Genomic DNA, 13,839 nt, shown 5'->3' with positions numbered 1-13,839 from the left:
TTCCCCATGGTAGTCTCATGCCGAAAGTAAGGGGACATGGGATGGGGGGAAATGTTGCAGATTGGATTCAGAATTGGCTGACTCTTAGAAGACAAAGGGTGGTAGTGGATGGAAAATATTCAACATGGTGCTCAGTTACAAGTGGTGTACCTCAAGGATCTGTTCTGGGTCCTCTTCTATTTGTGATTGTTGTGAATGGTTTGGATGAAGGAGTGGAAGGGTGGATTATTAAGTTCGCAGGCGATATGAAGGTGGGTCGAGTTGTGGATAGTGTGGAGGGCTGTTCTAGGTTACAAAGGGATGCAGAGCTGGGCAGAGAAATGGCAGATGGAGTATAATCCTGAAAAGTGTGAGGTGATTTATTTTGGAAGGACAAATTTGAAAGCAGAGTACAGGGTTAACGGAAAGATACTTGGCAGTGTGGAGGAGCAGAGGGATCTTGGGGTGCATGTCCACAGTTCCCTGAGAGCTGCCACCCAGGTGGATAGAGTTGTTAAGAAGGCACTTGGTGTGTTAGCTTTCATTAATAGAGGGATTGCGTTCAAGAGCTGTGAATTTATGCTCCAGCTGTACAAAAGCATGGTTCGGCCACATCTGGAGTATTGTGTCCAGTTTTGCTTGCCTCATTACAGGAAAGATGTGGAATCATTGGAAAAGATTTAGAGGAGATTTACCAGGATGTTGCCTGGAACAGAAGGAAGGTCTTGCGAGCAAAGGTTGAGAGAGCCAGGGCTTTTCTCTTTAGAACGAAGGAGAATGAGAGGTGACTTGATAGAGGTGTACAAAATGATGAGCGATATAGATAGAGTGGACAGCCAGAGACTTGTTCCTAGGGAGGAGGTAGCTATTATGACGGGGCATAGTTTTAAAGTGAGTGGCAGTAGATATAGGGGAGACGTCAGAGGTAGGTTCTTTACTCAGAGAGTGGTTGGGGAGTGGAATGCATTGCTGGAGCAGATAGTGGAGTCGGCCTCATTAGGGGCATTTGAGTGGCTATTAGATCGGCATGTGGATGACAATCTCAGGTGGGGGTGGAGGTTAGATAGGCCTTGGATTTAGGGTAAACGTTTGGCACAACATCATGGGCCGAAGGGCCTGGACTGTGCTATGTTCTATGTATATGTGATGGGAGCTACTTGTGGGATCTCACCGAGCTGAGTAGGGTAAGGGGTGGATGGTGATGCAGGAGGGAAAAAGGGAGACAGCTGAAAGAGGGAGAGGTGGGTGTGGTGGGGGGGGGGTGATAGGTACAGGATCTGGGGTGGGGGGGATAGGGGAGAGGAGGTTACTCCAGTGTTCAGGCCGAGCCCAGCTCCAAGTTGAAATGGGAGAGTTCAGTGTTTGCTGGTGGGGAGGCCCCTTTTTGCAATTTGCAGCCTGTGGGATCTTGCTGTGTGGGGACAGCCTGTAGCCGTTCCCTTTACAGTAGCGAGGCTACACTTTCCAAATTCAGATGTGGTGGGGCGGGTGAGGAGGGAGGGCTTCCGAAAGTGGGTGGAAATGATGCAGAAACGTTCAGGCTTCTTCAGTGTGGGGTAAGGGCATTGCAGGGGACAGCAGGTGGGATCCTGCTGTGCAGAATGTCCTTCATTCCTATGTCAGCTCCTCTCCTTGTGGGGGCGCTGTGGGGGTGGGAGGATGGGCTCCAACAGGTCGTTAAGGGAATCCATTGGAGGTCCTGCATACTGTAGTCTGTGGGATCTCGCTGTGTATCCCCTTTGGCAGCATGTCACCCTCAGGCTGTCTGAAGGGACCCAGGCTGAGTTTTCTGACAGTCTGATAGTGGGTGGGGTGTAAAATCCCTCCCTTTTGCTGTGCGCCCCCCCACCCCAGTCAGACACGCCCCTCTCCACCACCTCTCGTCACCCCCTCACCCACCAAAATGTGACAGTGTCATGCCTCCCAGACACAGTGGGGAGAAGGGAACACGTGGCAAATGTGAGGCAGGAGAGGGCACTGCTGTCAAATGGAGAGGGAAGAGAGAGAGAGAGTGAGGCATTGAGCCATTATCGGGCAAGAGAAAGCTCAACAGAGATGAAGACATTGATAGGGACAGAGAGAGAGGGAGAAAGGGGAAGGGGTGGAAAGGAAAGAAAGAGAGAGAGAGGTGACTGCACCAGTGGAAGATCCACGTCTAATATTTAATGTAGAATCAGAACCAATCCCAGACAGAATGGACACGGGGGCTGAGCCCGGTGAATGGGAGTGGACCGGGGGGAGGAGGGCACTGGTTTTGTTTTTCAACATCCCCCACCCCATAATGTCAGAGAACCAGCTTGAGGGGGCAGGTTAAACACGGAGGGAGGGAGAGACACAGGCCCTGTGGTGTCACTCCTACCACTGAGTCATTGCCCAGCCTCTCAGAAAATAAACCCTGGGGGCAGTCAGAAAGCATTTGCCCCTCGAATCCAGATGAAATCTGTTCCCATTCTCTGGATTTAAAAGTCAGGGGAAAGTGCTGAGAAATTGGGTTGATTTTGGAAGTCAGTCAGTGATGGGACCTCGTTTTGATCCTCGTTATTTTGTTTCAAAATATATTGGCTTTGATGTGATCAATTTCCATCTCTCTCTCTCCCTGGGGGATTTCTGAGAGACTGAAACTTGGGCACAGACAGAGGGAGACAAACAGAGTCTGGGAGTGGGGATGGGTGTGTGAATCCCAGCCTCTGGAGTAAACATTTCTCCTGCCCCCCTCCCCTCAAACAGAAACACTGGGACAGGCCTGAGACAGGTTGAGACACCTTCCTGTTTGGCGTTCTCTCAGTTTAACATCAGGGGCTCTGCTGGGGGAATGGGAAGCTGTCAGGTTGTGAAGTCCAAGCAGCAATGGGATCTTGCTGTGCTTTAGGTGCTATAATTTATTTATTCAATTTTCATTTCTCTGTCTTTCCACACCTGCCCCCGAGGAGATTTGACTTGGGAGCTGAAACCCCAGATGATGTGGGGCTGCTGCACAGTCTGATCCCACAGATTTCACTGCCTCCCTCTCTCTCTGCCTCCAAATCTCAGCTTCCTGTACCTCCCACTGCTTTCTATAAATCTCTGTCTCCCCCACATCCTTCACATCTCCCCGTTCACCAATACCCCACCTCAAGTCTCTCCCGCAACTCTCTCACCCCTTTCCCCAGATTTTGCAGGAACTGTTTTAACGTCCAGCTTTTCCCATTTCTGAACTTCCCAGTCCACCTCTCTCGACACCTTTCTCTCCGCCTGATGGTCATCCTATCTGTGACCACCCCACTCTGTATCTCCATCACTCACTCTCCATGGTATCTATTTGCTCTCCTCTCCTTTGATTTCTCTCTGTACCTGTCCTTTCTCGTTCTCTCCCTGGGATTTCTCTCCCTCTCTCTGTCAGTCCTTCTCTCTGTATGCTGGATTTATTCCCCACTCCCACCTCTCTGCCCTTTTCCTTGCTCTGAATGGCATTTCTCTCTCTTCTCTCTCTCACCCCGTGGCTTTATTGTTCTCTCTCTGCTCCTTTCCTTGGGTTTTGTCTTGTCTCTCTCGCTGGTTTCTTTTGCTCTCTACTCCCTCTCTGTCTCTGTCCCAGGCCCGTGCCTCAATCCCTTCTGTCCTCCCAGATCCCAGTTCTTCCAGTCAGTTCCCAGCTCTCCCTACCTGACATACACCTCCCTCAGGTACAGAGCAGAGTAAGAGGCTTCTTTGTGAGATTAAAGCAGGATGTGAGGTGGTGTGAGAAAAAGCAACAACTCAAAAGTTCTGTCCAGTGGCTCCTGTCTGTCTCTCCCTTCTCCCCCTTAAACAGTCACTCCCTTTCTCTCACACTCCTTCACACTCTCTCTCTCTCTCTCTCTCTTTCTCTCTCACACACACACACACACACACACACACACACACACACACACACCAGGCCTGAAATCCACACAGATACAAAACTGCAGTTTAAAACTAGCTACAACACCCTTTCATTCTGAAAAGGGAACAGAGTTTTCTGCAGCCAGGGAACCCACATTTATCCCACAGGGGAACACAATACTTTCACTCAAACACAAGATGTGAGTGGGATTGAACTGAACCAGTACAGTTGGCGAGTTTACTTTTAATGATTTTCTGAGAATGAACATCAATCAGTTTCACAGATGGACATCAAGTGATGCCATGGATCTGTTGCACCATTGGGCGTATGTACATTGCACAAATGATCATGTGTTTCTTAAACACATTCACCTTCTCCCTGACAGTAGCCAAGGGGCATCACAGCACTGTCCCACTTTCTCATCGGCATTTCATTTGTAAAAGCTGGGAATTACCTGATTGACAAGAACTGTCTTAAAGCTGGTTAATGTCAGGGCTGTGCCTGCGACTGCACATGGAATCTGTATGTGTCATTTTGTTTCTTTGTGTCTGTGTTTCTGTGTGTTTGTGGTGTGTGCTTCTGCGTTTGTGTGTGGCTGTGTCTATCTGTGTGCTTCTGTCTTTGCATGACTGGGTCTGCATGTACATATGTGTGTAAAAATGTATCTGTGTGTCTCCATGTCTGTGCCTATATGTGTGTGTGTTTGTGTCTCTGTGTGTGTGTGTGTGTGTGTGTGTGTGTGTGTGTGCCTGTGTGTATTGACGCTGCTGTGTGCTGCTCTCTCTCTCTTTGACTGAGCCCCTGCTGGCTTTCACCATCGATCATCCTTGTGCAGTGGCGTGAGGAGGCCAGCAGAGGGGGATATTGTTTCACTTTAAACACAAGGGAGCAATCGGGATCGGAGATAACAAAGTGTGGAGCTGGATGGACACAGCAGGACAAGCAGCATCTCAGGAGCACAAAAGCTGACGTTTCGGGCCTAGACCCTTCATCAGAAAAGTGGGATGGGGAGAGGGTTCTGGAATAAATAGGGAGAGGGGGGAGGCGGACCGAAGATGGTTTGCAGTGGGAGAGAGATCACCTGAGGTTGGTCCGGAGGGAGGAGGGTAACTTCTTCAGGTTAGAAAAGGCTTCACAGTGAGGTTAACATTGTATCAGAGATCATGGGAACTGCAGATTCTGGAGCAATCGGGAGTGAGACATAGATCCCTCTCTCTCTCTCTCTCTCTCTCTCTATATATATATATATATATATCCCCCACCTCATTCTGTCTTTGCCCCCCCTCTCTCTGCCTCTCCTGCTCTCTCACTCCATCTCTCTCCTCCCTCCCTTTCTCTCTGCCTCTCTCTCTCTCTGTCTGATCCTTCGAGTTTGGCCCACCATGAGGAAAGCTCATGTTTGATGTGATGGTGAGTGAACGGAAGGAAGGTGATAAATCTCATGTGAGAAGCAAAATGGGACGATGGACAAACTAAGACAGCGAACATTAGAAGATATTGAGTGTCTGTGAGCAGCTTATTGTTGAGAATGTGATGCCTGAGAGCCCTGTCCGCTTCCCTTCCATCACTTCACTGAACATTGAAGATAACTCACTCAGAGGCAGTAGGAACTGCTGATGCTGGAGTCTGAGATAACACAGTGTGGAGCAAGAGGGACACAGCTGGCCGGCAGCATCAGAGGAGCAGGAAAGCTGATGCTTCGGGTCAGGAGCCTTCTCCAGAAATGGGGGAGGGGGAATTAGGCTGAAAAATAAATAGAGGGGCGGCGGTGATAGAAGGTACATAGTGGAGGGATACGGTGGGAGAGAAGACGGACAGGTCAAAGAGGCGTGGATGAAGCCGGGGAGGTGAGTGTGGTTGGTGGGGATGGTCAGTGAGGTGGAGGGAGTGGATAGCTGTGAGGAGCGGGTAGGTGGGAGGAGCGGATATGTGGGAGGGAAGATGGACCGGTCAAGGAGACAGGGATTGGGGGTTGATGCTGGTCTTGGGATGAGATCTGGTGAGGAGTGTGGAGGATATGAGGGTTATACTTCCCTCTCCACCCCATCTGCCTTTTGAGGAACTGCTGTCTCCGCGATTCCTTCGTGCGCTCCACACCCCCCATTAACCCCACCAACTCCGGCATCTTTCCCTGCAACCGCAGGAGGTGCTAAATCTGCCCCTGCACCTCCCTCCTCACCCCCATCCCAGGCCCCAAAATACCGTCCACGTTAAACAGATGTTCACCTGCACATCCCCAAATGTGGTCGATTTTATCCGCTGTTCCCAATGTTTGCTCCTCAATGTCAGGGAAACCAAACGGAGGCCCAGAGACCGCTTTTTGTGGAACACCCACGCTCGGTTTGTGACAAACGACTGCACGTCCCAGTAGCGAACGAGTTCAACATTCCCTCCCACTCCTCGGACGACATGCCCATCCTGGGCCTCCTCCAGTGTCACATTGATGACACCCGGAAACTGGAGGAACAGCAACAATAATACAGTTCACTCTGCTGCTTGGCTCTCTTTAATATACATATTTATCAATTACAAATTGAAGTGATAGGTACAGTCAGTGGGATGGTGCCTTTTCTCACTGGCCCACTGAATTGAGACAATCATCGAAATGTTTCCCTGTAACCCCCTGCAAGATGAGTTTGGACCAGCGCTACCCTCAGTCTGTTACCATAGCGACAGGCTGCTTCATTGCTGAAACATTGAACTGAAATGAGAAAATCCTGGATGGATTGATTAATGAGTGAATTTGATTGATTGATGAATTTGGGTAAAGGGATATTTCAGCACATTCTTCAGCTGCTGCCTGAACTTAGTCTGGGTCACAGCATAAATCGCGGTGTTTGTGCAGCAACTGAGAAGCTGCAGCATGAAGCCCAATTCCTGCACAAAGCGATCTAGATACACAGAGTCATACCCAATCATCCACATCCGGGACCATATAGAAAACACCATTAACATTGACCATAACAGGATGAAATTGGCCGAGATCACAAACAGTAAAATGATGGATTTTTTTCGATTTCTCATTTCTGTGTCACACTGACCGTCCCCATCGGTGTGAGCCCGGAGTCTCCTGCAGGCTCTGCTGGTCACTAAAATGTGTCTGACGGTGAAAACATTGAGCAGCAGAATCAGGAGAAATGGGAGAGTCGGGGTTAGAATGTGGTGGAGGAACTCGATTGTGACCCAGGCACGAGAGTCATAAACACCGTCTGTTACATCACAAAACCAGGGGACGTTCACCAGCCAATAGCGAGCTGAGAGCATAAAATACCAGAAAATGTTCTTTAAACAGCTCAGCACAGTCACTGTTCCCAGAACCACAGCCGCCGTTTTCTCACTGCAATATTTACTTTTCAGCTTCTGGCAACAATTGGCCACAAATCGATCAAAGGTGAAAGTGACGGTGAACCAGACAGAACAGTCAGTGGCTGCATAAAGCAGGACGGCGTGGATATTACACACAGGGATGGCCCACAGGAAATCAAACTGTTCCTCATAAACAATGGGAATGTGTCTCAATATCAGGTTGAGGATAATGACCAGTAGATCCGCCACTGCCATGGCTCCCAGATAATGTCTGACACATGGAGACAATCCACAATCTTTATAAAGCAGGACATAGATCGTCACTACATTAACTGTGAGGAAGGAAAACAAATAAATTATACATCAGTCTGAAGGCAAAGTTACCAGTTTGATTGAGGAACCAGGGACATTGTAAAATATATCACTGGTTTATTGGGGGAAAAAAAGCTCAAATAACAAATAGTAATTTCTCAATTTTGTTTGCGAGAAACACAACATGAAACACAAGAAGCACTCCCACTCAAAACACACAGACACACATCCATAAGAGCGGATGTTTTCTGGAACATTCCCACCTGCGCAGTCACAGGTCACTTCTTCACAGTTCCTGATACAGAGGGTGAAGACGTTGCATTCCTGAAGGATTCTTTCCCAGTTCCTTGAAGACAACAGAGTATAAAAATTTCTGTCTGTTCGTCTAAATTGTGGTCAATTTTCAGTTGTGAAGAAACATGAACACAGGGAAAATGTATTCACCCCTTTAACTCCCTGAGGGGATTTTGAAACAGTATCTCCTTCTCCCTGGAATGGGATCATTTCCCTCAGGATCTCATCTTTTGTTCAATTAACTGACATCCAACCATTCACCAATAATTTCGGTTACAGGATATTCCGGGGAATGTCGGTTACAGAATGTTCCGGTGAATGTCGGTTACAGAATGTGATGGAATCATAAAGATCCACATCGCGAAGGCCCTTCTGTCTATCAGTTTTGGTGAGGCCCACTCAGCCTCGCGGTGGAAATCTCTCCCCAAACTCAACCCAACTGGCAAACACAAATTAAAGGAAGTGCCAGATCAGCTGAAGTGGTCAGTTATCTCACATTCTCAATCCACCTCACAGAACCAGCCCAGACACAACAAAGCCAGATGGAATATCTGTTCAGCATGGAGCACTGTGCAGACCAGGCTAGTGTCCTGCTCAATACAACCCGGCAATCTGTCCAGAGTGGGACACTGTGCAGGCCTCACCAGTCAAATAGATACCAATCCAGCACGGGGAGCTGTGCCGGCCACACCAGTGCATTGATCTATAAACCCGGACCAGGTATCTCTCCAGCATGGGGGGCTGTGAAGTGAACACCACTAAACTGATCTGTAAAGCCGGAGCAGTTACCCTCCCAGCGTGTAGATCTGTACAGACCACCCCAGTGCAGTGTTCGGTAACGCTGTGTTAAATTGCTGCCCAGCCTGGGGAAACTTGCAGCCCATGCTGGAAGTGACAGGATGTGGGGCTCCCATCCATTTACAGCTCCATAACTCCAATGTGCCATGACAAGGGGTGCCATGTGTGTGACAATCACTGCCAGAGAGAGATGGTGGGGAATCAGTTGAAATACGAACAAATGGGATGGGTTGGATAAACAGACAGAGAGGGGGAGATTGAGAGACTGTGTCATGGAAGGATGTGTTCACAAGTTTTATAATGCTGACATGTAGACATTTTGATAGCATCTTGTAGCATGGGTCAGTTTTTCAGGAATGATGTGTGAGTAGGATATTGCTGTGAGTTCAGATGATGGAGAGTTTTGAATGAACATTTGTTCTGCATTTGTGACTGAGAGTGTGGTGAGCACAGTCTTTGACTCATTGGGCTGAATCTAACAATAATTTGTCTCAGTGACATTTCAATTGAGTGTGACAGAGGGATAGTCTGCAGGAGGCCGAGCTAGTTTCTGATGCTATATTATCAAACTCCCCTCATTTTCTCCCTCACCCAGCACATGCCATTCCTCTCATTCAATGCCAGCCTGACTCTCCCACCCATCATGGCCTGTAATAGTTCCCATCGCCTGGATGGCCCGCATATTCCATCCCTGGCGCAGGTGCCATCTTTAAAAGGCCGATGGGCACACATTTGAACTTTCTTAGTTTGGAGCCAGCCTGCACAGTTTACCCCGAGCCTGGCAGATACGGGGCAATTGCACTGAGATTTATCGAAAGGGACACGGAGATGCTGGTGCATGGGCGAGTACAAAGGAGGACCATTCTTTTAGCAGAGGAAACCACACCACCAGACCCACCGAGCATGGCCTGAGCTCACCACCCAGCTCAGTGCAGTGCCTGCAGTCTGAAGAAATGTCCAGCAACACAGGACAAGCAACAATAACCTTCCCCGCTCTGTCAGGGTAAGTATCACCGTATTCTCTCTGCTCCATCTCTCTCTCTCTCTCTCACTCCCTCTCTGCCTCTGTCTCTCTCTCACTCTCTCTCTCTCTCTCTCTCTCTCTCCCTCACACACACCACCTCCGCTACTCCCCGACACTGAAAACACTGCATGGATCCAACATTGTCGACTGATTCAATCCGGACACTCACCACTTACCCCTCACCTACACCATCACTAACGGGAGGGCCACGCACATTCACCTTCATTCCCTCCCTCCCTTTCCCTCATTCCAGGAGAAACAGCCTGGAATAGGACAGAAAAGGCCAAGCAGGACGGTGGTGTTCCCCACATCAGTTCCCTCACCCACCTTCCCCCACCGCATGGGGTGGACCCTGGAATGAGCCAGAGAGAACCAGGACGACCCGTGTGGAGATTTCAAAATATACACGTCCCACCGACTGAGTAAGGAGTAATGTTCAGTGAAGGGTAATTCTCACTTTAACCCCACTGTCAGTTCCATTCCCACCTGGCACAGCTTAGAAACTGTGCCCCGATGCCATTTCCCTTTTATATCGAGCCGGTACAAATGGAATCCCCACGGTCTCGGTGGGCAGGAGGGTGGGCTCACAAAACATCGTCTCCACCAGCTCCCAGGAAGGGAGCACAGAGTCTCGCTCCTGCACCTCCTCCTTCAGACAGCTCAGATACTGAAACTAACCTGTAATATTTACTAGTCTCCCAACTTGTACTTATATCTTCAATAATCAAGCATTGAAAATCTCACAGAGTCACAGACCCCATGGAACAACCGAAATACTGTCACACTCACTTGAGTGAGCAAATACTGATGTACTCTCATGGAGTGACTCAATAATGAAATGCTGTCCACGGAATAACAGAAATCCTGACACACACCAGATGGAATGAATGAAATATTGACAAACCACAGAGCCAGGGAAATTCTGATAGGCTCCCCTTATTTGTGTAAGTATCGGTGTATTTGTGTGTGTGTCTGTGTGTTTCTGTGTGGGGCAGGTCTGACAGTCTCTGTGCTGTTTGATGTGATGCAATGCCACCCTCTGCTGGTCTCCACACGCCACTGCACAGGCAGCAGAAGAGGATGGGAACCATCAGGGATTTTATTCAGAGAGGGCCTGGGAGGGAAGCGGCTCACAACACCATCCAAACTGATTTCTTCTTCACGTACTTATTGAAATGTTTTTTAAACTTTGTTACTATACTTACTTTCACCATTTTGTCGGAAGTTCATTGAGTACACGATCAATTCTCTGTAAAGTAATTGCCCCTCTTTTATTTAAAAGATGCTCCTAAAATTTTGAAATATCCCCATTGTCTTGAAATTCTCCCCCTTTGGAAAAATGTACCTAATATTCAAGTTATCTGTACCATTCATGATTAATAAGCCTCGATCAGGTCATCCCTCAAACTCCTTCGCAAAGTGGGGAAAGGCCCACCTTATCCAGCCTCTCCTTATAACTCAAACCATCCATTCCCACCGACATCCTGGTAAATCTCTGCTGATCCCTCTCCAGATTAATATTATCCTTCCTATAACAGTGCGACCAGAACTGGACACAGTATTTCAGAAAATGCCTCACCAACGTCCTGTACAATTTGAAAATGACATCCCAACTCCTGAACTCACAGGCCTGAGCGATGAAGGCCGTGAACTAAACACCTTCTAAACCACCCTGTCCATATGTGGCACAGACTTCACAGAACTGTACCTGACAGTCTAGTCTCTGTTCTGCAACACTACTAATTTAAATTGTATAAGTCCTGCTTTGTTTGGTTTTCCAAAAACAGTGTTTCACATTCATGCAAATTAAACACAATCTGCCCCACCACAGCCCAGTGAGTGATATTCCCACCCCCCACACAACCCTGACATGTTTTGAAAGACCCTTCCATCCCCAGAAGGCCTACAAACTCTGGCCTTTACTTTCCCAAAGACCCCGTGCTTGCTTTGCCTTGTGTGGGCAGGAGGAGGGGTGGGGGTAGATTGCAGACCAGCCAGTGGTCAGGAGATGCTGGAATATGATTTGTTGCTTTGTAACAGTTAATTGTTTTAGGAGGAGGGCAGTCGCACGTTTGAGGTGGGAAATAGTGACCTTCAGTACGGTCTTTCGGGGCCTGAACTTATGGTCTTTTGTCATCTCTGGTGTTCAGTAATAATATCTATTTGAGACTTTTCATAGTGCAGAGTATGCCTGCAGGATTTATTTCCATAATGATGCAGTCTACAGATAATCGTCACTTAAGCTGAAAATCATGGCCAAGCTATTAAAGATGTTAATAGTTTATCTCAATGGCAGAGCACATTCCCTCAACATCCTGTAGTTGAGGCAAGTACCTTGCATTTGCTCAACACTGAAAAATCTTCCCTGTGTAATTCAGTAAATTTAACCAGAATTTGATAAATCCAAACTCAGTTGATAGCTGGAGCGCAAAATGTGACTCAGAATCTGGGCATGATTTGGGTCTTGTGTAATGGTAACGCTAATGCCTCTGTGCCAGAGCTCTGGATTTCCATTCCCATCGCTGAAACTGTGGTAATGTCACTAGCTCTGGACCAGAAGTTCTGGATTCAAGTCCTGCCAGTCGCAGAGGTGTGTCACAGTCTGTCAGAACAGGTTGATGAGCAAATTTACAGAAGAATAATGTTGCAGAATCAGGGACTATTGCAGTGCAGTGGTAATATCCTTACCTCTGGGCATGAAGGTCGAGATTCAAATTCATAATATGTTTGAACAAGTTGGTTGAAATTTTTCCAAAATTGTGACTTGATTGAGAAGGAAGCGGTATTAATGTTGAATTTCAGAATTTAGGCCCGGGATAACAGAAAGCACAGCCATTTGTGTTGATTGGAGTCAAATTTGCACTTTGTATATGTTTATAAAATCATGAAGAGCATGGATAGTGTGAATAGTCAGGGTCTTTTTCCCAGTGTATGGGGAGTCAAAGGTTAGACGGCACAGGTTTAAGGTGTGAGGGAAAAGATTTAAAAAGAATCATATGGAATGAACTGCCAGACGAAGTGCTGGAAGCTTGTGAAAACAACATTTTAAAGGTAACTGGACGGGTATATGAATTGGAAGGGTCCAGAGGAATATAGGCCAAATGCTAGTAAATGGGATGAGATTAATTTCGGATACCTGGTCAGCATGGACATGATGCACCAAAGGTTTTGTTCCCAGACTGTACAGCTTTATGATTCATTCATTCATTCAATTGTTCAAAACCACTTTGTAATCTAAGATACGTTTCCTTGTCTATGTTCAAATAATCTGTGTCCTCTGTAAACTTGCTAACTATGCCTTCTATAATTTTCATTAAATCATTTATTAAATGACAAACAAAAGTAAATCCAGCACCGATCCCTGTGGATCACCACTGGTCACAGACTTCCAGTCTGATGGACAATCCTCCAACACACACACACACACACACACACACATACACACACACACACACACACACACAAGCATATAGAGACACAGACATAGTCATGTCTTTAAGACAGAGATAGATACGTTTTGATTAATAAGCAGATGGCGGGTAACGGTGAGAAGACAAGAGAATTGTTTTGAGAAACATGTCAAGCATCATCGAACAGTAGACCAGACTTGATGGGCCAAATAGTTAATTCTGCTCCAATTTCTTAAACTGTCTGGCCTGAAGTTGTCAGGAATATATTTCCAAGAGGGCAGTGATGACAGAGATTGACTGATACTTTACTGAACAGAGTCTACTGGAATATGGAATAGGTTTGAGGGAATGAATGGCCTACATCTGCTCCTATTTGTTGTGCTCTTTAAAGAGGAGGTAACTTGCTGTGAGGTTAACACACTTTAACGAGTCTCGCAATTAAGATTGTGATAAGAATATTTCTTTCTCTTTAATATTATGCTGTCTGTGGTGTTCTCATCCCCAGGGAACAGTGAAGACTGGGTCAGTGAAGATATTCAAGGCAGGGCTCAACTGACCTTTAATGGACAGGAGAGTCCATTATTGGGAATAAACAGGAAAGGGGTGTTCAGCCACAAACAGATCAGCCACGATCTTTCTAAATTAAGCAGCAGGCTCGAGGGTGTGAATGGCCAACTGCAGCTCGTATCCTGTGTGTTGTTCTCTCACTCCAACCCTCAAAGCTACTACAGAGGGAAACGAAATCACCATTCAACTAGCTGTGGTTTTTACATTGAGATAGGAGATCATTCTTCCTCTCTCAGGAGTCACACAGGACGAGAATGAAGTACTCAGACATAGAGTCAAAGAGACACAGAGATATACAGCATGCAAAC

General features: G+C 47.3%; 1 long non-coding RNA gene across 1 annotated transcript in view; it reads right to left on the bottom strand.

Moving 5' to 3' along the window:
* LOC132208708 (uncharacterized) overlaps positions 1-6,242 on the bottom strand; it is a 31,397-nt gene extending 25,155 nt beyond the window's left edge. The window contains exon 1 of the long non-coding RNA XR_009444830.1: positions 6,047-6,242. This is a non-coding gene — a long non-coding RNA (uncharacterized LOC132208708). The remainder of the gene's footprint in view (positions 1-6,046) is intronic.
* Positions 6,243-13,839: the final 7,597 nt, after the last annotated feature.

Source organism: Stegostoma tigrinum, unplaced genomic scaffold, assembly GCF_030684315.1.
Source record: "Stegostoma tigrinum isolate sSteTig4 unplaced genomic scaffold, sSteTig4.hap1 scaffold_506, whole genome shotgun sequence".
NCBI classification, from domain to species: Eukaryota; Metazoa; Chordata; class Chondrichthyes; order Orectolobiformes; family Stegostomatidae; genus Stegostoma; species Stegostoma tigrinum.
Note: the sequence above shows the minus strand (reverse complement) of the source record. Positions and strands in the feature narration are given on the sequence as shown.